Raw genomic sequence first — 22900 nt, 5'->3', positions numbered from 1 at the left:
GAAAAATTGATTTACCCTACTCTTAAGATATTGTTCTTGAAAGAATACATACAAGAGGGAGTACTTTGGGGTGTAGCATCTCAGCTCCAAAAAGACCAATGAGAGGAAGGAGAGTTGGTGAGAGACTTTATTGGTCGCTTGAAGCATTTGAATTTTTGTTGTAGTCCAAATGAGCACTTGAATAATAACCAATTTCTTGGTAGATTCATTAGAGGATTACAACATGAGGATGTCTACAATGGCCTAATCATTAGAGGTATCACCACTTGGGAAGCAGTCACCACCAATGCGATCCAATTGGAGGATAATTTAATGATTCAAGGAGAAAGAGTGTCTGTTAAGCCTAAATCTACTAGCTCGCAAGCATCAGGGCATCAGCAAATGTGCACGTCTATCGCACGTGTCAATGCAAGGGACTTGCCGATACACTGTGTACGATCCACAAATGGTTGCAAGCACACAACCAGACTAATCTAGCAAGCTCAAGAGAGCAAGGGTGTGTCACTCACTGCCCTAGCCTCACCTTCGTGGAGGATTCCTTGCCGCGAAGAAGAAGGAGCTACCACCGTGCCACGCTCAACCGCCTCGCCGCCGCCGTGCCGTCGTCGCAATGCTTGATCGCACTCTCTCTCTCTCTCTCTCTCTCTCTCTCTCTCTCTCTCTCTCTCTCTCTCTCTCTCTCTCTCTCTCTCTCTCTCACGCATATACACACACAAGGAGATGAAGAAGAAGAACATGGACATGGAGCAAGAGCACTCTTCAATTGCATAAATGAGAGAATGAATAAATTTTAGGTTTAGGTGACTTTTATATGAGCTCGCTCCATTCACACTTGGGCGCCCATACTTAGCCAACTAACCCTTGAATGTTCTTGTTAGAGTGCGCCTCTCATCGGCGATCACAATTACTCTTTTCCTATTGGACCGACAAGCTCGGTCCATGACTACTAGAAGTGGACGCCAGTGGTTAACATGCCCCCCTTCCTTATGTAGATTCCGTCCTCAGAATATAACAGTGCAGCATCGGGATCCACGATAGAAGTACCTATTATGTCAAAAGAAAAACAACATTGTGAAAGCTCAGAGGCAACATGTACAAGTGTGCAATAAGTGAGATGCATACATGATATTCAAGGAAATGTAAAAATAAATTCATGAATTGTAATATTGCCAACTAGAACAAGCGTAGTACCTGAAGAAAATTGTGTGCGTATGTCGCACGTGTCAATGCAAGGAACTTGCCGATACACCATGTGCGAGCCACAAATGGCTCCAAGCACACAAGGAGCCTAACCTAGTAAGCTCAAAGATGGCGTTGGTGTGTCCCTCACCGCTCTACGCTTCCTGTCGTGGAGGATTCCTCTCCGTGAAGAAGAGGGAGACGCCGCTACGCCGTGCTCAACCGCCTCGCCGGCGTCGTGCCGCCGCAACGCTCGATCGCACTCTCTCTCTCTCTCTCTCTCTCTCTCTCTCTCTCTCTCTCTCTCTCTCTCTCTCTCTCTCTCTCTCACGCATACACACACACACACACAAGGAGATAAAGAAGAAGAAGATGGAGATGAAGCAAGAACACTCTTCAATTGCACAAATGAGAGAATGAGTGAATTTTAAGTTTAGTTGACTTTTATATGAGCTCGCCCCATTCACACTTGGGCGCCCATGCTTAGCCAACTAATCCCTTGAATGTTCCAGTTAGAGTGCGCCTCTCATCGGCGATCACTCTTACCCTTTTCCTATTGGACCGACATGCCTGGTACCTGACTCTACAAGTAAATAATACAACATCCGTCGTAGGTGATAGGGTTTCTGTGAGCCGTGAGGGTTAACATGCCCCCCTTCCTTTTGTAGATTCCGTCCTCGGAAGCTATTGAGTTGAAGCTCATTTGTCGAGGTGGAAGAGCACATGAGATGAATGTCCTTAGCCTTCTTCAGTCTACAAAATCAAACAACATTGGCACAGTAGTTGCATTCTCATATAGAATTAAAAATCATATGCAGTTGTACGCAGACAATGTGATTGGTAACAGAATTTTAAACCATTTGTCAGCAACAATTAACATTAAATTGCAATATAATTAAATGCGTAAACAGCTGTAAAGGTAGAAAATAGAACAAATCTGGGGTTGCTAATTTAACGGTCAAAAGGCACTAAAGATCGACTATTAATACCATGGATAAGCTTCTTAATTTTCTCTGGTCAATTAAGTTGTTTAATCGCGAGAGCCAAGTATTTCATGTTCGAGGGCTGACTAGAGGCTATACCTAGAAAACCTTGTAGTTAAGCTACAATAAAAGGAATTTCTCATGAAATCATCGCCTGACTAATTACCTTTTCTTTGACCCCCCCAAAGTCTTTTCACAGTGATTCAATTTTGATGTGTGTGCTTATTTTGTATGCCTTGGGATTTTTGCTTTTCAAGGAAACGCGTCCACACTGGGAACCTCTAGGGCTCTAGTAGCATAGGCGATACATGTGAGTGGAGTACCAAATCAAGCTGAGATTTCTCTTCCAGCTTAAGATTTTACATTGTGGCACTTTGATTTTTTGTTTGTTCATTTTCAGCATTTTAATCTTGTAACTTTGGGGGGTCATATAATACTGTTACACCTCCCCATGCTCATCACACTAGTAAACTCCCTTTATAATACTTAAGCTAAAGGTCAATAGGGACTAAACCCACTAGAAAGCCCTAGTATATTTCACACAATGCTGCCTAAATCGGATTAAGAACCTAAGTAACCATTAATCATTAGGAAGGCATTCCCCATGGTATTAAGAGAAGATCTCTAACACCTAGCTTGGTCAAACTAGCTTAGTCGGACTGGTTAATTTTCAAACCTAGACAAGTGATTATGACAAAAAATTACATTGAATTTAATGTTTGATACTAAGAAATGTGCTGGATAATATGCTACCAATCACAATTAAAGCAAACAAACATGGATGCAAAAAGATAAGGGGCAATGCTAATAGACAAGACACACCTGTTTGTGTTGATGGTTGCGCTTGATTTGAAGTGTGAACGAGAGAAAGATTCCATGAAGGTCCAAATCCTAACCACAGCAGCACGTTCCTGTACACACGAGGGAACACAAAGAATACCTCTAGGAGGCACATCAGTGGGAAGAAAGAACTTTGCTAATCACTCAACTCTAAAACAGAAACACTCCTATTGTACTAATCCTACCTACCCTCCATCACTCAAGTGATGAGGATCAAAGGTGTTTTATGACATAGGTTTCTGTTTCAGTGTACTGGATGTGAATGTGTAGGTCTGGGTCAATGTTTTGACTTTTATTGTGCATACTCGTTTGCTAATTGCTCTTTCTCTTTATCATTTTTGTTTTTTGTGAGTATAAGGCTATATATATACATTCCCTAATATTGGGAGATTGATAGGTCAAGGAGAAAGGTTGAGAGGGAAGCAAGTGAATGATGACTGTCAGCAAACACTCCCCCCTTCCTTGGGTAGATATTACGGTTTGAAATGAGCTCGTCACCCTTTGGAACTAATCGTTCCAGTTGGTAATAGGTGAGGATTATTGCCAGTAGTTTTCTCTTACCCTAGGTGCCTCGTCAAGTTGCAAGGGTGGTAAGGTACTCTCCTAGGATCGGACTTGAAGTGGTTCATCAGGTGATTCTTGAACACTGGGAAGTGTGGATTCTTTTGTAGCTTTATGGAGGTACACTATTGTAGGTGGAGGCTGTGGAGAAGCTTTATGGAGGTACACTATTGTAGGTGGAGGCTGTGGATGCATTACATGAGGAGCTAGAAGATTCATGGGACTCTCCCCTTCCTAAGCTAGATAGAACAAATCGTTCTTTCTTCAGTACCCAAACTAGCTCTGGAGCACGTGTGTAGCATTCTGTGATTTTTTCCTTTCCGCAATTGTTGATTTGTTTTGGAGATATGAGATTGGGCTCACATGGCTCAGATGACACGTAAGAACAAAATCTATGTTTTGGCACCCAAATTTGATCATTTCCTTGATAGTAGCCTTGGGCTTCCAATAGTCGTTTAAGAATCCAACGCCACATTTTCTTACCTTTCTTGGAGCGAGTGGTATGTTTATTACAAGGCTTCTATTTTTTAGTATCATCCATGGTCGCTAAAGAAGATTTAGGGACCCACTTGTATGTTTTCTTTGTTATATTAGGCTAAGTCTTGTCAGAAGCTATATGCATTGCATGTAGCATATTTAAGGGTATGGGAATTTCATCCCCCTCAGCTGTTACCCAGGTTGTCCCCCTATTTCCCCAAGTGTCTATGGTTGCTGTTAGGTGGACCCAATCCACATTGTCTGACTCAGTCATCCCAGGTAGTACATCCATATAAGGAGAATCCTCCCCAACATCAGTGTCCGCTTTACACGTGTAACAATACTGCAATGGGGCCGAGTGAACTGTGGTGTCAGATCTATAATCAATTTTAAACCTATTTCCTAGAGGATGTGCTCGACCCGTCACAAGATCCACTCGAATAACAGAATCTTGGAACTGCAAGTAGACATGGTTTTTAAACCAATCATGCACCATTTTTTCTTCCCTCATGAAAGGACATCCTAAGATCATCTCCGATGCCATAGTGTGTTTGGAGAAATCCATAAAAATAAAGGTAATCCTTATTTTATGTCCAAAGATCTTGATCTTGAGATCTTCTAGCATCCCAATAGGTTTAACAATAGACCCATTGGCCATCTTCACTACTATGGTTGTGGTCGCAAGGTGAGGTCTTCCCATAGTTTCCCATCAATTTTTAGTCACAATGCTAACCTCAGCACCACCATCAAGGATTCCCTTCACAATTAATCCCTTAGTAGTGATTGGTATGGTCGCATTGGATTCATCACCCTCAAAGTATTGTCCCAACTTGTTAACAGGTATTTCTATAACAAGGTTCTCATCTAGGCTGGGTTGTGGATCTAAGTGTTCCTCCTCTATTGGCATCTCCCCAGATCCATCCATCTGTGCAAATTGTGGTAGCCCAAACTTTAGTTCTCCATTGAGGAAGGCTCGAAGAGCTAAGACTAGCTCAGGGTCTTTATATAGTTTGGACATGATGGTGGTTCTAACTTCTGAAGACATGAAATCCATCAATTTGGCAATGTTTAACGGCACCTTTTGGACTTCAGTCCCTTGACGTGGGGAAGATGGGATCTCCATTTCTTTGATAGGATCAAGTAGTCCCTCTGTAAACATTCTTTCCATCAAGAATTGAGTACGCCCACTTTCCCATGAATTTAAGTCACTTTCTTCTTGGATGACACTAGGTATGGCTAAGGGTCTATGGTCTTGGTGAGGTTGTTGTTGCATAGGGAACAGAGTGTCTGTAATCTGGAACTTTCTAGGTGTTGGTTCTAGATCCCTTTGGGTATCTTCTACAAAACTCCTTGATTGCTTGACTCGCTCAATCTCCTCTGTAGGGTTTGGATAAGTTCCTATCTTCTTCTTGGATCCTGGCCATTGTGGCTCATGAAGATCTTCCTTGTTGGTTTCTATCTTAGTGGTCGTTTTGGTCTCCATGGTTTCTCCTGAATCAGAATCCTCTTTAGCGTCATTCATATATACAGGGTCGTCACCAGTCCCTATGTTGGTCTTTGAACTAGGGTCTGACTTCGCTGCTTTTTGTGGTCTCCTCCTTCGTGTTTTCTTCTTTTTCTATGATTGGGCAATTGATGCCGTGTCTCTTTCCTCAAGAATATAATTTTGTTTTTGGAGCATCGATCATGTGAGTATGTTTACTAGTACCACAGGTGTACTTTGTGATGGCTCCTCGATAACTTCAATCAAGTTTAATGGCGTGATCTTTGGTGCATTTGGATTATTTGGACATTGGGCAATCAACTGATCTATGCCACATCGATTACACATAAATATTGGCATTGTAGACGTGCTTGCTTGATTGGTTCGCATTAGTGTGGCGTTCTTTTGTAGCCTAATAGGACACTCGGCTACACGATGTGGACCTCCACACTCATAGCATTGAATAGGTGGTCTCTTAGCAGTGTAATTGATATTTTGGCCTCTTGAGCAAGAACAGCTACTTGATATACAGGTTTGACTTGTCCCCAATAGTCCTCCATGTAGTATTGTGGACTTTCTTCAAGCACATCCATCCCATAGGCAATATTAGGATCTATATCTTCCTCACAGCCTTCCAAAAAAGAAATAGATGAGTCACAACCCACTTGATTCATAGAAGTGATTCTTGGATGTGGTGGTTGCGGTCCTAGCAGTGGAGGTGGTAAAGGTGTTGTTTGAACAACATTTTGGGCCCTAGGCACCATGTGTTGTGATGCTTGTTCAAGAGGTGGGGCCGGCATCAATGCAGGCACTCGAGGTGTATCTGTCCATGCTAAGGTTGGTCTATTGGCCATCGCGCGCCTAAATACTATGCAATCCTTAGCTTGATGACCATACCTCCCACAGGCATTGCAATTCCCATTGAATTTGACTCTAAAAGTAGGGCATTCACTAGTACTATGCGGTCCATAGCATACTGAGCACCATTGTTGCTCCGTTCTTGGATACATATGATTGTTTTGCGGAGCATGATTGTCTCTAAGACTCTCTTGAATAGCCTTGGTGAGATCTGCTAAAGTCATCTCAGATATATTTGGCTCCTTAGCAATAGGCTTTAGGGTCATTGGCTGATACCCTGATGGTTGCGAGCTAATAGATTTAGACTCAACACACACTCTTTCTCCTTGAATCATTAAATTATCCTCCAATTGGATCGCATTGGTGGTGACTACTTCCCAAGTGGTGATACCTCTAATGACTAGGCCATTGTAGATATCATCATGTCGTAATCCCCGAATGAATCTATCGAGCAATTGGTTATTGTTGAAGAGTTCATTTGGATTACAACGAGAATTCAAATGCTTCAAGCGACTTATAAAGTCTCTCACCGACTCTCCTTCCTCTCATTGGGCTTTCTGGAGCTGAGAGGCTACACCCCAAAGTACTCCCTCTCGTATGTATTATTTTAAGAACAGTCTTCTAAGAGTAGGGTAAATCGTTTTTTCTTCCACCCTTAGGGTTCTATACCAATCCCCAGCCTTTCCACTTTAGGGTAGGCTTAAAGCATTTCTCTTATGTAGGTCATTGTGTTCTCCTAGAGAATCGCATATTTGTTCAAACACTTCGATATGCTTTCTCACATCCCCGTCTCCACTAAATTTTTATGTGAGCTTGGCTATTTGTACTGCTTTACTTCTAGGCTTTCTATCAGGCGTGTTACGCATATTTTCAGCAATAGATCGACCAATAGCTTGAGAAAATGTAGCCAAGTCACCTAAGTGAGCAGGCACCGTGGGTGAAGGCGCTCCAAAGACTACATGTGGAGTAGGTATTGGCATCGGGCTTGGCTCATAGAAAGCCCTTGGGTTCCACGTTGGGTACGATGTTGTGCCATGTGGTGGTCCAAAGTTCATATGTGTGGCCCTAGGCATAGCAAACATCGGATGTGACATGCTAATGCTAGCTGGTATAGTCCCATGAAAATAAGAACTTGTGTATTGTGGTTGTGGAGCATAGGTAGTTGAAACAATGGGAGGGGTAGGGACTACATGAGTGTGATGACTCATAGGTGCATACGATTGGTACACACTTGTAGGTACTGTTGCAGGCATTGAGCTACCATGTAGTGGTGCTTTACTAACAAATGAGGTCCATGGCGTGTTTCTCGGCATGCCCATCATTGGGGTAGGCATGGTAGCCGTGGTGTCATCAAGGGAAAGATGAGCTAGACTTGGAAAGGTGAAGCTATCACTTGTGGGCTCAGATTGCACTGAGACCCTTGGCGAAACAACGTATGGAGGATCCATCGGAATTACCGAGGGAGTCTCCATTTGTGATAAGGTCGGTTGTTTATCCTTTCCTATATCCAAGAATCTCATGAGACCTGTTGAAGGCATGTTGATCCCCTTGTTCTGTCTATCTAACTCAATGACCCTATGGATGACCTCACAAGCTCTTTGTTGTTGATCCTCCACACTAGTAGCACCCATTGTGGATTGTAGGACATCTAACCAACCCACATGATAGGTGTGACCTGTGTATAGGTTGGGGAGATTTTCGTTTGTAGTTTGTACTCCCATTTCTCATTTAGGAACACTCCATCTAGGATTGAGGTGCTAGGGGTGTCCTTTGAGCTAGATGCAATGTTGCTTTCTAAGGGTTGGCCCTTAGTGGTTGCTAAGTCAGGAGAACTCGATTTCTCTCTTAGCAAGGATATTGACATAGGGGCTTTCGCTTTTAACTCTCTTCATTGCTCCACCTTCCGTAAGCTCTCGACTTCCTTTTTCCTCGCGGCAAGGATATTGAAGGAGTACGAGCGGAAGTGTGATGCGAGAGAGAGTGCGAGAAGAAGAGCATGACAATATGGTGAACTCGCTCTACTGTAATGTGTAGAGCATAGTGAGTTCTTATTAGGTTTTTACAAAAGAATATGTGTACATACCTGGCGGCCCGCCCACTTACCTGGGCGACCACATTGGGCTTTATACCCCAACAACCTTCCACTTAAAGTCCAATGTGGTACTTTAAGTGTGAGAGAAGCTACTATACAAGCTAATATACAAGAGATGTAGAGAAGTGATGTACTATCCTACACCTAACTGCTTGCAAAAATGTGCAAAGCTCTCTGAGGGAAGTCCTTTTGTAAGTAGATCAGCAGGATTTTCGGTGGTGTGAACTTTGACAAGCTGAAGTTGCTTATCCTCGAGCATTTCCCTCATGAAATGATACTTCACATCCACATGCTTTGTCTTTGAGTGATAAACTGGATTGCGAGCCAATTGTATAGCACTTTGACTATCACAATATAACACATGCATCTCTTCTTTGATTCCCAAATCTGTCACTAGTTGATTAAGCCAAATTGATTCTTTGCATGCCTCTGATGTTGCAACATATTCAGCCTCTGTAGTAGACTGAGTAACACAATCTTGTAATCTAGAACTCCATGATACTGCTCCACCAGCCAATGTAAAGACATACCCTGACGTAGACCTTCGGTTGTCTAAGTCACCTCCATAATCTGAGTCTGTAAAACCCTTTACACTTAGCTCCTGACTCCCATAGCATATACGCATACTCTTTTTAGCTTTCAGGTATCTCAATATTCCTTTCACTGCCTCCCAATGTTTCTTGCCTGGGTTTGACATGTATCGACTTACTACTCCCACTGCAAATGCAATGTCTGGGCGAGTAGCAATCATTGCATACATCAAACTACCCACTGCAGACGCACATGGAATCTTATCCATTTCAGTCTGTTCTTCCTCAGACACAGGACAATCTTGTTTGCTAAGTTTCACATATGGTGGCAATGGAACACTCAATGCCTTTCCCTTCTCCATATTGAAATGTTGCAAAACCTTGTCAATATACTCTGTTTGAGATAACCAAATCAACTTCTTTCATCTGTCTCTCTCAATGCGCATACCAAGTATATGACTTGCCTCACCCATGTCTTTCATGTCAAACGATTTTGCCATCTTTGACTTCAAAGCTGAAATTTCTTCCAAGTGCTTGCCAGCAATCAACATGTCATCCACATACAAAATAAGGATCAGCCAACTACCATCCTTAGCCTTCTTTGTATATAGACAGTGATCGAACTCACTACGTTTGTAGCCTTGAGAAAGCATAAACTTGTGGAATTTATGGTACCATGACCTCGGTGATTGTTTTAAGCCATAAAGACTCTTTAACAACTGGCATACCCAATCTTCCTTGCCTTTCTCAACAAACCCTTTTGGCTGCTGCATGTAAATTTCCACATCTAAATCACCATTCAAGAATGCTGTCTTGACATCCATTTGGTGCAACACCAAATCTAATATGGCAACCAATGCAAGAAAGCATCTCAATGTAGTCATCTTGACCACCGGAGAGAAGACTTCATCAAAGTCAATGCCTTGTTCTTGCTTAAAGCCCTTGGCAACAAGCCTTGCTTTGTACTTTGGTTGACTATCATGAGCGGTGATCTTACACCTGTAAACCCATTTACAAGGTAGATCCTTTTTGCCCTGTGGTAATTTAAGTAGCTTCCATGTCTTGTTTTTATGCACAGCTGTCATCTCTGACTGCATGGAAAATTGCCAATTCCCGGAGTCCTTCATTTGCACTGCTTCCTTGTAACATGAAGGCTCATTGCAATCAGTCAACATGACATAGTTCATAGATGGAACAAACCTATCAAGAGGTCGCGTGACACGTCCAGATCTACACACAATAGGTGGCTCAGGCTCGCCACAACCTGTGGTTCCACTCTATCCTGTCCTTGCTCCTCTTGAGCCCTCACATTTTGTCTTGCACGTGCAGGTCCATCTTCTTGGAAGACAACTCTTCTAATCTCCTCAACCCTCTCTGGTTTATAATGATATTTGGCTTCATTAAAGTGAACATCATTGCTGCGGATAACCTTGATAGATTCGGGATCCCAAAGTCTGTACCCCATCTCACCAGAATTACCATAGCCTAGAAAGATGCACTTTCTACTCTTTGGCTCAAGTTTGTTCCTAAATTCCTTTGCAACGTGAGTATATGCCTCAGAGCCAAAGACTCTGAGATGCTTGTATGACGGCACCTTGCCTGACCATACCATCTCTGCCACTAAATCCTTCTGCAAAACCTTGCTAGGAGATCTATTTATAAGATGAACAGCTGTTGATACAGCTTCAGCCCAAAACCCATTTGGCAGTTGTGCATTAGACAACATACTTCTGACCTTCTCTTGTATGGTCCTATTCATCCTCTCAGCAACACCATTTTGAGGAGGATTGTAAGGAGCAGTAAGTTCACGTTTTATACCTTTTGACTCACAAAAGTCTTGAAAGGCCTTTGCAACATACTCTCCACCATTGTCATTGCGTAAGCATTTAAGCTTCTTGCCACTCTGATTCTTCACAAGTGTCACAAACATTTTGAAAACACTAAACGTGTCATCCTTGTGCTTGAGAAAGTAAACCCATACATTCCTCGAGTAATCATCTATAAATGTCATAAAGTAAGAAGCTCCCCCTAGAGATAGGTTAGGCATAGGTCCACACAAATCACTATGAACAAGTGCCAACTGTGTATCTCTTCTACTGCTTCTATGCTTATGTGGCTGTTGTGTTTGCTTACCATACAAACAATGTTCACAGAATTCAAAATCATTAAATGACAAGCCAGGAAAATAACTAGAACGAGACAAGATTTCCATTCCCTTCTTGGACATATGTCCTAACCGGCTATGCCACAAAGAAACGTTCGGCTTCTCGGTTACATTGATTACATTTTTAGAGACATTTGATACATAAATCATGTAAAGTCCTCCAGAATTTACTCTATGTGCTACAGTCATGGAACCCTTGGATATCTTCCACATGTTCTGTCCAAAAGTGGTGACGTAGCCAGCATCATCAAGTAAACCTGTGCTGATCAAGCTCTTTGTAATTGCAGGAACATGTCTCACATTCTTCAGCGTGAAAGAAGAGCCATTCTGAAACTTCAATTGAACATCTCCAACACCTAAGATCTCACATGTCTGCCCATTGCCTAGCCGAACATGATCTTTAGTGGTCACATAAGAGGTAAACCACTCCTTGTTTGGAGACACATGAAGTGATGCCCCTGAGTCTATAATCCAATCACTCAGTGCATTTCCATCAGATGCTGTAAGAAGAGCTGAGTCCATTATATTCTTCAAGAAGTAGATGTCTCCTGACACTAGACTGTCATCCTCTGCAACAGTGTTTGTCACATTTATTTCTTGAATCTTCACTGAGGACTTGTTCTTCTCACCATGGTCTTTAGCTTTCTCTTTGCCTTTTTCTGCTTTCCATTCTCTGCAGTGTCTTTTCATGTGACCCTTCTTGCCACAATGGTAGCATTCTATGTCACTCTTGCCTTTAGCACTGCGGGACTTGCTACAAGACTGATTCCTCTTTCCACCTTTGTACTTTTCTTTGGTCCTTCCCCTGACAACTAAGGCTGTTCCTTTGCCTTTGTCCATTGTCTTTCTATTGGTTTCTTCAGTAAGCAGACTTCCTTCTACACCTGCTATGTTCAAACCATCTGGAGGTGCAGAATTACTCAAAGCTGTGCGAAAAGTGTCCCAACTTTCCGGCAATGTGATCAACAGGAACATAGCTCTAACAGGTTCATCAAATTTGACACCTTGAGCTGACAACTGACTATAGATTGTGTTGAATTCATTCAGATGATTGGACATATGTGTCCCTTCTTTCATCTTCAAGTCAAGAAGCTTCTTAAGCCAGTATACCTGTGAAGCTGCACTCTGCTTTCTCATAAAGATCACTCAGCTTTAACCATGCTTGATAAGCCGACATCTCGTCTGCTACATTGAAGTAAACACTTTCTACCAAAGTCAGCATAATGGTAGAAAGTGCCAATTCATCCATTTTACTCCATTCATCTTCGTCCATATCTTCTGGTTTTATCCCCTTGAGCTTTATAGGTTTTATCTGCTTCTTTGTACCAACACGTGCCAAATCTGCTTCTTCCACAATGGGAAATTGGTTCCATCCAGTTTCTTGATATTGAATTTTAAGTTTAGTTGACTTTTATATGAGCTTGCCCCATTCACACTTGGGCACCCATGCTTAGCCAACTAATCCCTTGAATGTTCCAGTTAGAGTGCGCCTCTCATCAGCGATCACTCTTACCCTTTTCCTATCGGACCGACAAGCCCGGTACCTGACTCTACAAGTAAATAATACAACGTCCATCGTAGGTGATAGAGTGTCCGTGAGCCATGAGGGTTAACAAAAATTCAATTGAGTTACGGTCTATTAGGTCGACTCTAAGAGAAGTACACAAGAGCTAGGGCTAAAGTAAGTACTAGATTGACCAAAGTTAATTAAAAAATATCGACTAAAGAGTAGTTAACCCTAGGAATGCTCGTCGAGGTCTAAGGACTAGTGGTCTTGTCACTTATACCACTTAAGTGTGATCCACATAAAATACAAGGAAGTTTGTGCTATTTGCTTTCTCTCTTTTTTTTCTTTTTTTTTTCTTTTTTGTTGTTTTCATCGTTGCTACAAGTAGCTGTGGGACTCGAGTTCTTAAATACCAACAGCTAGGAGACTCAAGGTCTCAAATACCAGCTTGAGCATAAACTAACCGTGAGACTCGAGGTCTCAAATACCAGATTAACACATGGGCTTCCATAACACAAGTCACACTTAGGTGGAATAAACTAGAGAGAATTGTATCCTCATAGCCTAAAGCATTACTAAAGTTACTACAATTAATAGACTATTTAGGAATTAAAGTCAGCAATTAAGTGGCCTAGTTTAGCCTAAGGTCCTGATACCTACTTAAAGCCAACTAATAGACCAAACTCAAAGAGAAGAACAAGGTACTAGAAGTTTGAAAAAATTATAGCATCTAATTGGCAATGTCACAATTTCATAAATTTTATGCAGTGTTAGAATTCAAACGACAAGATGCAAACATGTAAATATGGAAACATAGATAAAAGGAAGCATTACACCTGATATAATGGAGAACATCCATTGTAACATGTAAACATCCATTGTCATTTTCCTTCAAAGGCACCCTTATGTGGTCACGAAATGCACAATAGTCACCACCAAACATCCACCTTCCAAAGGCACATCAGTGGGAAAAGGTACCAACACTTCTTGAACACAATTAAAAAACATAAGGAACCCTACCCTAATTATTTGCAGTCCCCCTAGAGAGTCAAAGAAATAGGATATTGTAGATATTGGGGGGTAATCCTAAGGCTAAACCCCTCTCCTCGTCGTCGAGAAAAACAAATTCATCCTCCATGAGACCATATGTGCCATCCATATAATCATGTAAATATTCTTCATCATCAAAGGCACCAATGTTTACTAAGAAGGTCACTAAACGCTTATAGTCATCTTGGCCAAAAGGATAGGCTTGTGCAATGGGAGAGACACTCTCTACTATGTATGGATCAATCGTGGTCAAGAGACATATCAGCCATTCTAACTTCTTGAAATTCCTCTCACATGCTAGCATACCTACCAAATCCCATTCATAGGCAAGCACCGGAAAGACCATGTGAAACACTTGTGAAAAGTAACAAGGATACCTCTCACCCAAGGCAGGAGTGGATGACTCTAGCGTACTAGCCATATCTGTACACACAGATAGATGATGGTTAGAGTGCAAATATTACAAGGGTCATGCAAATATTGCAAATACTACTCCATAGGTCTGTCAAAGTCCAACCAATCCTCGTCTTGGTATCAAAGTGGAATGCATGTTTACAAGGTTAGCCTCTCGTTGGCGTCTTATGCGTTGTTGTTGCTCCTTAGCCTCAGCTTGAGCTTGTATCTTCTTCAATTTTGGTTGTGCCTTGGGTGCCTTTTTTTTATGGATGGCACGTAGCTCCTCTTGGCTTAAAGGATCATAGTATCTTTTAAATTTGCTCCCATTCAACTCCATCAAGAGTCTCCACACAAATGGTTCCTTGTGGGGTGATCTCACATACTCTATATGGTCCTTTTCCCGCATATTTCAACTTTTTCTTTCTGTTACGCACTCCGTACATAAGGACTTTATCACCAACATTGATATCTTTGTTCTTTAGATGACGGTCAAACCATTTCTTCCTCATATCTTTCTCCACAAGTGCATTTTTCATATATAATTGCCTCTCTTCATCTAGCCTTTCAAGGATATATAATCGCTCAACTAAGGGGTTACCATCCCAACCTTCTTGAGAAGCTACTCAAGGACTAGGAACGACAAACTCCCAGGCATAACTACTTCTTGGCCATACACCATCTTAAACGGTGTGCAGTTAATGGCAACTTTGTATGCAGTACGATAAGCCCATAAAGTTGAAGTCAACTTTAAATCCCAATCTGTGTGATGAACTTCCACCGTTTTGGTCAAGATATAGATTAAGGTCTTGTTGGTGCTCTCAGCTTGGCCATTTTCTTGTGGATAATAAGGTGTGGACTTATGGTGAGCTATCATAAAGTTGGTAGTGAGTTTATTAATCTTTGAAAAGTAGAAGGGGCATTGGTTAAGCCAAAAGCCATAACAGAAAATGCGAACACTCCAAATTCGGTTATAAAGGTTGTTTTAGCTTGGTCCTCCAGCGCAATTGTGAATTGATTGTAGCGGGAGTACCCATCTAAAAAGCTATAAGCTTCCTTCCCTGCAACTCTTTCAAGAACATGTTCTTAATATGGCAAGGGGTAATGGTCCCTCCTAGTGGCGGCATTGACCTTCTTGAGATCCATGCACACTCTGAGTTTCCCTTTTTTTTTGGCACAATCAACAGATCTATTTACTGTACTTTACACAGAACTAACATTATGGATTTACTACCTTAATTCTAACACCTTATCATAGAGAAAACACAGTACCTTTGAACACCTCATTAACACCAAAAACACAGTACCTTTCTACACCTTATTAACGAAACAATACACAATAGCAAAACAAACTCCTTCTCAACACACATACCTTCCTTCACTACCTTTCCAACATTTGAAATTGCACCACAATGCAGCATAGAGTGTTACTCGAGCTTAGTGTAAGGCATTTCCCCAACAACGGTGCCAAAAATGTGCACGTCTATCACACGTTTCAATGCAAGAGACCTGTCGATACACTGTATGCGATCCAAAAAAGGCTACAAGGACACAACCAGACTCATCTAGCAAGCTCAAGAGAGCAAGGGTGTGTGACTCACCGCCCTATGCTCGCCTTCGTGGAGGATTCCTTGCCACGAAGAAGAAGGAGGTACCGTCGTGCCACGCTCAACCACCTTGCCGTCATCATGCCGTCGTCGCAATGCTCTCTCTCTCTCTCTCTCTCTCTCTCTCTCTCTCTCTCTCTCATACAAACACACACAAGGAGATGAAGAAGAAGAAGATGGAGATGGAGCAAGAGCACTCTTCAATTGCACAAATGAGGGAATGAATGAATTTTAGTTTTAGGTGACTTTTATATGAGCTCGCTCCATTCACACTTGGGTGGCCATACTTAGCCAACTAGCCCTTGAATGTTCCTATTAGAGTGCACCTCTCATCGGCGATCACTCTTACTCTTTTCCTATTGGACCGACAAGCCCCGCCCATGACTACTAGAAGTGGACGCCAGTGGTTAACAGCCAATGACCCTAAAGCCTATTGCTAAGGAGCCAAAGATATCTGAGATGACTTTACTAGATCTCACCAAGGCCATTCAAGAGAATCTGAGACACAATCGTGCTCCACAAAACAATCATATGTATCCAAGAAGGGAGCAACAATGGTTCTCAGTATGCTATGTTCCGCATAGTACCAGTGAATGCGCTACTTTTAGAGTAAAATTCAATGGGAATTGCAATGCTTGTGGGAGCTATGGTCATCAAGCTAAGGACTACATAGTATTTAGATGCGCAATGGTTAATAGACCAACCTTAGCATGGACGGACACACCTCGAGTGCCTGCATTGATTTCGGCCCCACCTCTTGAACAAACGTCACAACACATGGTCCCTAGGGCCCAAAATGTTGTTCAAACAACACCCTTACCACCTCCAGTGCTAGGACTGCAACCCCCACATCTGAGAATCACTTCTATGAATTAAGTGGGTTGTGAGTCATCTATTGCTTGTTTGGAAGACTGTGAGGAAGATATAGACCCTAATATTGCCTATGGGATTGATGCACTTGAAGAAAGTCCAAAATACTACATGGAGGACTATTGGGGACAAGTCAAGCCTGTCTATCAAGTAGCTGCTCTTGCTACTGCAAGAGGCCAAAATATCAATTACACTGCCAAGAGACCACCTCTTCAATGCTATGAGTGTGGAGGTCCACATTGTCTAGCTGATGTCATATTAGGCTACAAAATAATGTTACACTAATGCAAACCAATTAAGAGAGCACATCTACAATGTCGATACTCATGTGTAATCGATGTGGCATAGATCATTTGATTGCCCAATGTCCGAATAATCCAAATATTCCAAAGATCACGCCATTAAACTTGATTGAGGTTATCGAGGATCCATCAAAAGGTACATCTGTGGTACCAGTAAATACACTCACACGATCGATGCTCCAAAAACAAAATTATATTCTTGAAGAAAGAGTCATTGCATAAATTGCCCAATCTCAAAAGAAGAAGAAAACGCAAAGGAAGAGATCACAAAAAGCAGCGAAGTCGGACCCTAGTTCAAAGACCAACATAGAGACTGGTGATGACACCGTATAAATGAATGACGCTGAAGAGGATTCTCATCCAGGTGAAACCATGGAGACCAAAACAACCACTAGGAAAGAAAACAACAAGGAAGATCGTCATGAGCCACAAGGGCCAGGACCCAAGAAGAAGATAAAAACTTACCCAAACCCTACAAGGGAGATTGAGCGAGTCAAAAAATTAAGGAGTTTGGTAGAAGATACCCAAAGAAATCTAGATCCATGTTAACCCTCACGGATCACGGACACCATATCACCTACGACGGACGTTGTATTATTCACTTGGTAGAGTCAGGTACCAGGCTTGTCGGTCCAATAGGAAAAGCTTAAGAGTGATCGCCGATAAGAGGCGCACTCTAACTGGAACATTCAAGGGATTAGTTGGCTAAGCATGGGCGCCCAAGTGTGAATGGGGTGATCTCATATAAAAGTCAACTAAACCTAAAATTCATTCATTATCTCATTTGTGCAATAGAAGAGTGCTCTTGCTCCATCTCCATCTTCTTCTTCTTCATCTTCTTGTGTGTGTGTGTGTGTGTGTATGCGTGAGAGAGAGAGAGGGAGAGAGAGAGAGAGAGAGAGAGAGAGAGTGTGTGTGTGTGTGTGTGCGATCTAGCATTGCGACGGCGGCACGACGGCGACGGCAAGGCGGTTGAGCACGGCATAGCGGCGTCTCCTTCTTCTTCGCGGCGAGGAATCTTCCACAAAGCAAGCGTAGAGCGGTGAGTGACACACCATTGCCTTCTTTGAGCTTACTAGTTTAGGCATGTTGTGTGCTTGGAGCCATTTGTGGCTCGCACACGGTGTATCGGCAAGTTCCTTGCATTGACACATTTGACATAAGCGCACATTTTTTGCGCCGTTGTCGGGGAATGCCATACATTCAGCTCGAGTAGCACTCTGTGCTTCTCCGTGGTGCAATTTCTATTGTAGGAAAGGTAAGGAAGGAGGGTGTGTGTGTTGAGAAGAGGGATTTGGTGTTATACTGTGTTTTTTTTTGTTAATGGAGTTTTCCAAGGTACTGTGTTTATTCTCTGTGTATTAAGGTTGTTAGTTTTCTTTGTTAATGGAGTTTTCAAAGGTACTGTGTTTATTCTCTTTGTATTAAGGTAGTTAGTTTTCTGTCTACAGTAAGTAGGAAGTAGATCTGTGAGAATTAATAGAGTGTGTTAGTGTGTAACAGTAGGTGTATTAATTAGAAGTAGGTAGATAGAGTGTGTGTGTGTGCTCTCGCGCAAGCCACGATGACCTTATCCTTTTTCTTTTTTTCTTTTTTTTTAAATAAATAAATAAAGGTAGGACCGGGATCGGGAATATCTCCCAGACCCAAGATCAAGCTCACGCTCAGGCCTAGGCCTCATTCGCCTTTTTAAAAAATGAATTTTAGCTTCACACGTAGCTAAAAATCGAATTTTTGAGGACCAACGGAACTTCAGATATTCAAAAATTATGTTGTAAAGCACACAGCGACTCTCTAAGTGATACGCTCATTTCGAGCTATCACACACTTTAATATAAAAAAATCAAACATTAAAAACATAAAAAACACGAGTGAAAAAGGACGCTTAAAAGAGGTTATTCGCCGACGTTTGTAGGGTGCCAAAGGCACATGCATCTGCGCTTTGGTCATGTGCTAGAGACGGAGCAACCAGAGAGAGTTTCGACTTACCCGAGTTCTCAATATCCACCTACTTTAGGTTCTGGACCCTCGGCGGGGACCCAAGGTAGTACAAACGAAGACCCAAACATAGCTGCCAGTGACTCTTCCTCTGACTACAACGTCATGGAGGGTTTCCCAATGCCTAATCCCGATAGCTCGAGCAGGGACATGCATGCCATGGGTCCTCGGTCCGGGCCCAGTGTGCTTAGCCGCCTGAAGGAAACCTTTAGTAGAGCCACTCGCTCCGAACATGCAGCTAATGATGTAAATGAGGGGGGTGGGGAAGTAAATTCTCCATTCGTGACAAACGTAGACCCTATACCGTTAGAGAATTTGCACATGAATACTTCATTCAATGCACCTCCTGACTCTTCAGAGTTATTTCCCTCCGAGGTCATATTACCCGATGGTAGAAGCCTTGCCGAAGTGCAAGAGGTTGAGCGATATATCCTTCCAGCGAGGGAAAAGGAAGTCGAGAGCTTACGTAAGGTGGAGCAACGAAGAGAGTTAAAAGTGAAAGCTCCTATGTCAATATCTTTGCTAAGAGAGCAATCAAGTGCTCCTGATTTAGCAACCGCTAAGGGCCAACCCCTAGAGAGCAACATTGCATCTAGCTCAAAGGACACCCCTAGCACCTCAATCCTAGATGGAGTGTTCTTAAATGAGAACTGGGAGTACCAATTACAAACAGAGACTCTGACCGACCTATACACAGGTCACACCTGTCACGTGGGTTGGTTAGATGTCCTACAATCCACAATGGGTGCTACTAGTGTGGAAGATCAACAACAAAGAGTTTGTGAGGTCATCCATAGGGTCAATGAGTTAGAGAGACAGAACAAGGGGATCAACATGCCTTCAATGGGTCTCATGAGATTCTTGGATACTGGGAAGGCTAAACAACCAACCTTATCGCAAATGGAGACTCCCTCGGTAAGTCCGATGGATCCCCCATATGTTGTTTCTCCAGGGGTCTCAGTGCAATCTGAGCCAACAAGTGATAGCTTCACCTTTCCAAGTCTAGCTCATCTTTCCCTTGATGACACCACGGCTACCATGCCTACCCCAATGATGGGCATGCCGAGAAACACGCCATGGACCTCATTTGTTAGTAAAGCACCACTACATGGTAGCTCAATGCCTGCAACAGTACCTACAAGTGTGTACCAATCGTATGCACCTATGAGTCATCACACTCATGTAGTCCCTACCCCTCCCATTGTTTCAACTACCTATGCTCCACAACCACAATACACAAGTTCTTATTTTCATGGGACTATACCAGCTAGCATTAGCATGTCACATCCGACGTCTGCTATGCCTAGGGCCACCCATATGAACTATGGACCACCACATGGCACAACATCATACCCAACGTGGGACCCAAGGGCTTCCTATGCGCCAAGCCCAATGCCAATACCTACTCCACATGTAGTCTCTGGAGCACCTCCACCCACGGTGCTTGCTCACTTAGCTGACTTGGCAACATTTGCTCAAGCTATTGGTCGATCTATTGCTGAGAATATGCGTAACACGTCAAATAGAGAGCCTAGAACTAAGGCGGCATAAATAGCCAAGTTCACACAAAAATTTAGTGGAGACAGGGATGTGAGAAATCATATCGAAGTGTTTGATCAAATATGCGATTCTCTAGGAGAACACAATGACCTACATAAGAGCAATGCTTTAAGCTTAACCTTAAGTGGAAAGGCTGGGGATTGGTATAGAACCCTAAGGGTGGAAGAAAAAATGATTTACCCTACTCTTAGGAGACTATTCTTAAAAGAATACATACGAGAGGGAGTGCTTTGGGGTGTTGCCTCTCAGCTCCAAAAAGCCCAACGAGAGGAAGGAGAGTCGGTGAGAGACTTTATAAGTCGCTTGAAGCATTTGAATTCTCTTTGTAATCCAAATGAGCGCTTCAACAATAACCAATTTCTTGATAGATTCATTAGGGGATTACGACATGAGGATATCTACAATGGCCTAGTCATTAGAGGTATCACCACTTGGGAAGCATTCACCACCAATGCGATCCAATTGGAGGATAATTTAATGATTCAAGGAGAAAGAGTGTCTGTTGAGTCTAAATCTATTAGCTCACAAGCATGGGGGCATCAGCCAATGACCCTGAAGCCTATTTCTAAGGAGCCAAAGATATCTGAGATGACTTTAGCAGATCTCACCAAGGCTATTCAAGAGAGTCTTAGAGAAAATCGTGCTCCGCAAACAATCATATGTATCCAAGAAGGGATCGACAATGGTGCTCAGTATGCTATGGACCGCATAGTACCAGTGATTAAACTTGATTGAAGTTATCGAGGAGCCATCACCAAGTACACCCGTGGTACCAGTAAACGTAAAGAGACACGGCATCAATTGCCCAATCTCAAAAAAAGAAGAAAACACGAAGAAATAGATCGCAAAAAGCAGCGAAGTCAGACCCCAGTTCAAAGACCAACATAGGGACTGGTGATGACCCCGTATATATAAACAACGCTGAAGAAGATTTTGATTCAGGTGAAACCATGGAGACCAAAACGACCACTAACATAGAAACCAACAAGGAAGATCTTCATGAGCCACAATGGCTAGGATCCAAAAAGAAGCTTACCCAAACCCTATAGAGGAGATTGAGCGAGTCAAGCAATTAAGGAGTTTGGTAGAAGATACCCAAAGGGATCTAGAACCAGCACCTAGGAAGATCCAAATTACAGACACCGTGTTCCCTACGCAACAACAACCTCACCAAGTCCATAGACCCTTGGACATACCTAGTGTCATCCAAGAAGAAAGTGACTTAAAGTCATGGGAAAGTGGGCGTACTCACTTCTTGATGGAAAGAATGTTTACAGAGGGACTACCTGATCCTATCGAAGAAATGGAGATCCCATTTTCCCCACGTCAAGGGACTCAATGCCAAAAGGTGAGGTTAAACATTGCCAAATTGATGGATTTCATGTCTTCAGAAGTTAGAACCACCATCATGTCCAAACTATATAAAGACACTGAGCTAGTCTCAGCTCTTTCAGTCGTCCTCGATGGAGAACTGAAGTTTGGGCTAAAACAATTTGCACAGATAGATGGAGCTGGGGAGATGCCAATAGAGGAGGAATTCATAGATCCACAACCCAACCTAGATAAGAACCTTGTTATAGAAATACATGTTAACAAGTTGGGACAATACTTTGAGGGTGATGAATCCAATGTGACTATACCAATCACTACTAAGTGATTAACTATGAAGGGAATCCTTGATGGTGGCGATGGGGTTAGCATTGTGACTAAAAATTTCTAGGAAACTATGGGAAGACCTCACCTTGCGACCACAACCATAGTAGTGAAGATGGCCAATGGGTCTATTGTTAAACCTATTGGGATGCTAGAAGATCTCAAGATCAAGGTCTTTGGACATAAAATAAGGATTACCTTTATTTTTATGGATTTATCCAAACACACTATGGCATCGGAGATGATCTTAGGACGTCCTTTCATAAGGGAAGCAAAAATGGTGCATGACTGGTCCAAAAACCATGTCTACCTCCAGTTCCAAGATTCTGTCATTCGAGTGGATCTTTTGATGGGTCAAGCACATCCTCTAGGAAACAGGTTTATAATTGATCATAGATCTGACACCACAGTTCACTTGGCCCCATTGCAGTATTGGTACACGTGTAAAGCGGACACTGATGTTGGGGAAGATTCTGCTTATATGGATGTACTACCTGGGATGACTGAGTCGGAAAATGTGGATTGGGTCCACCTAGCAGCAACCATAGACACTTGGGGAAATAGGGGGACGACCTGGGTAACACCTAAGGGGGATGAAATACCACCATCGGTACCCTTAAATATGCTAGAATCAATGCATATAGCTTCTGATGATCTACAAGATGAAAGTTTGACTGGCATTTGAACCAGTAGCGCCTCACAAGACTATAGCCCACACGATTTGGGGTCAGAATCATCAATTGAATTTGACTCTAAGGACGAAGAATCTGAGTTAAATCTTAGTGCAAATGTG

The sequence above is a fragment of the Adiantum capillus-veneris genome, chromosome 23 (genome assembly GCF_014529385.1).
Source record: "Adiantum capillus-veneris isolate H3 chromosome 23, ASM1452938v2, whole genome shotgun sequence".
NCBI lineage: Eukaryota > Viridiplantae > Streptophyta > Polypodiopsida > Polypodiales > Pteridaceae > Adiantum > Adiantum capillus-veneris.
The sequence above is the reverse complement of the archived record's forward strand: the minus strand, read 5'-3'. Positions refer to the sequence as shown.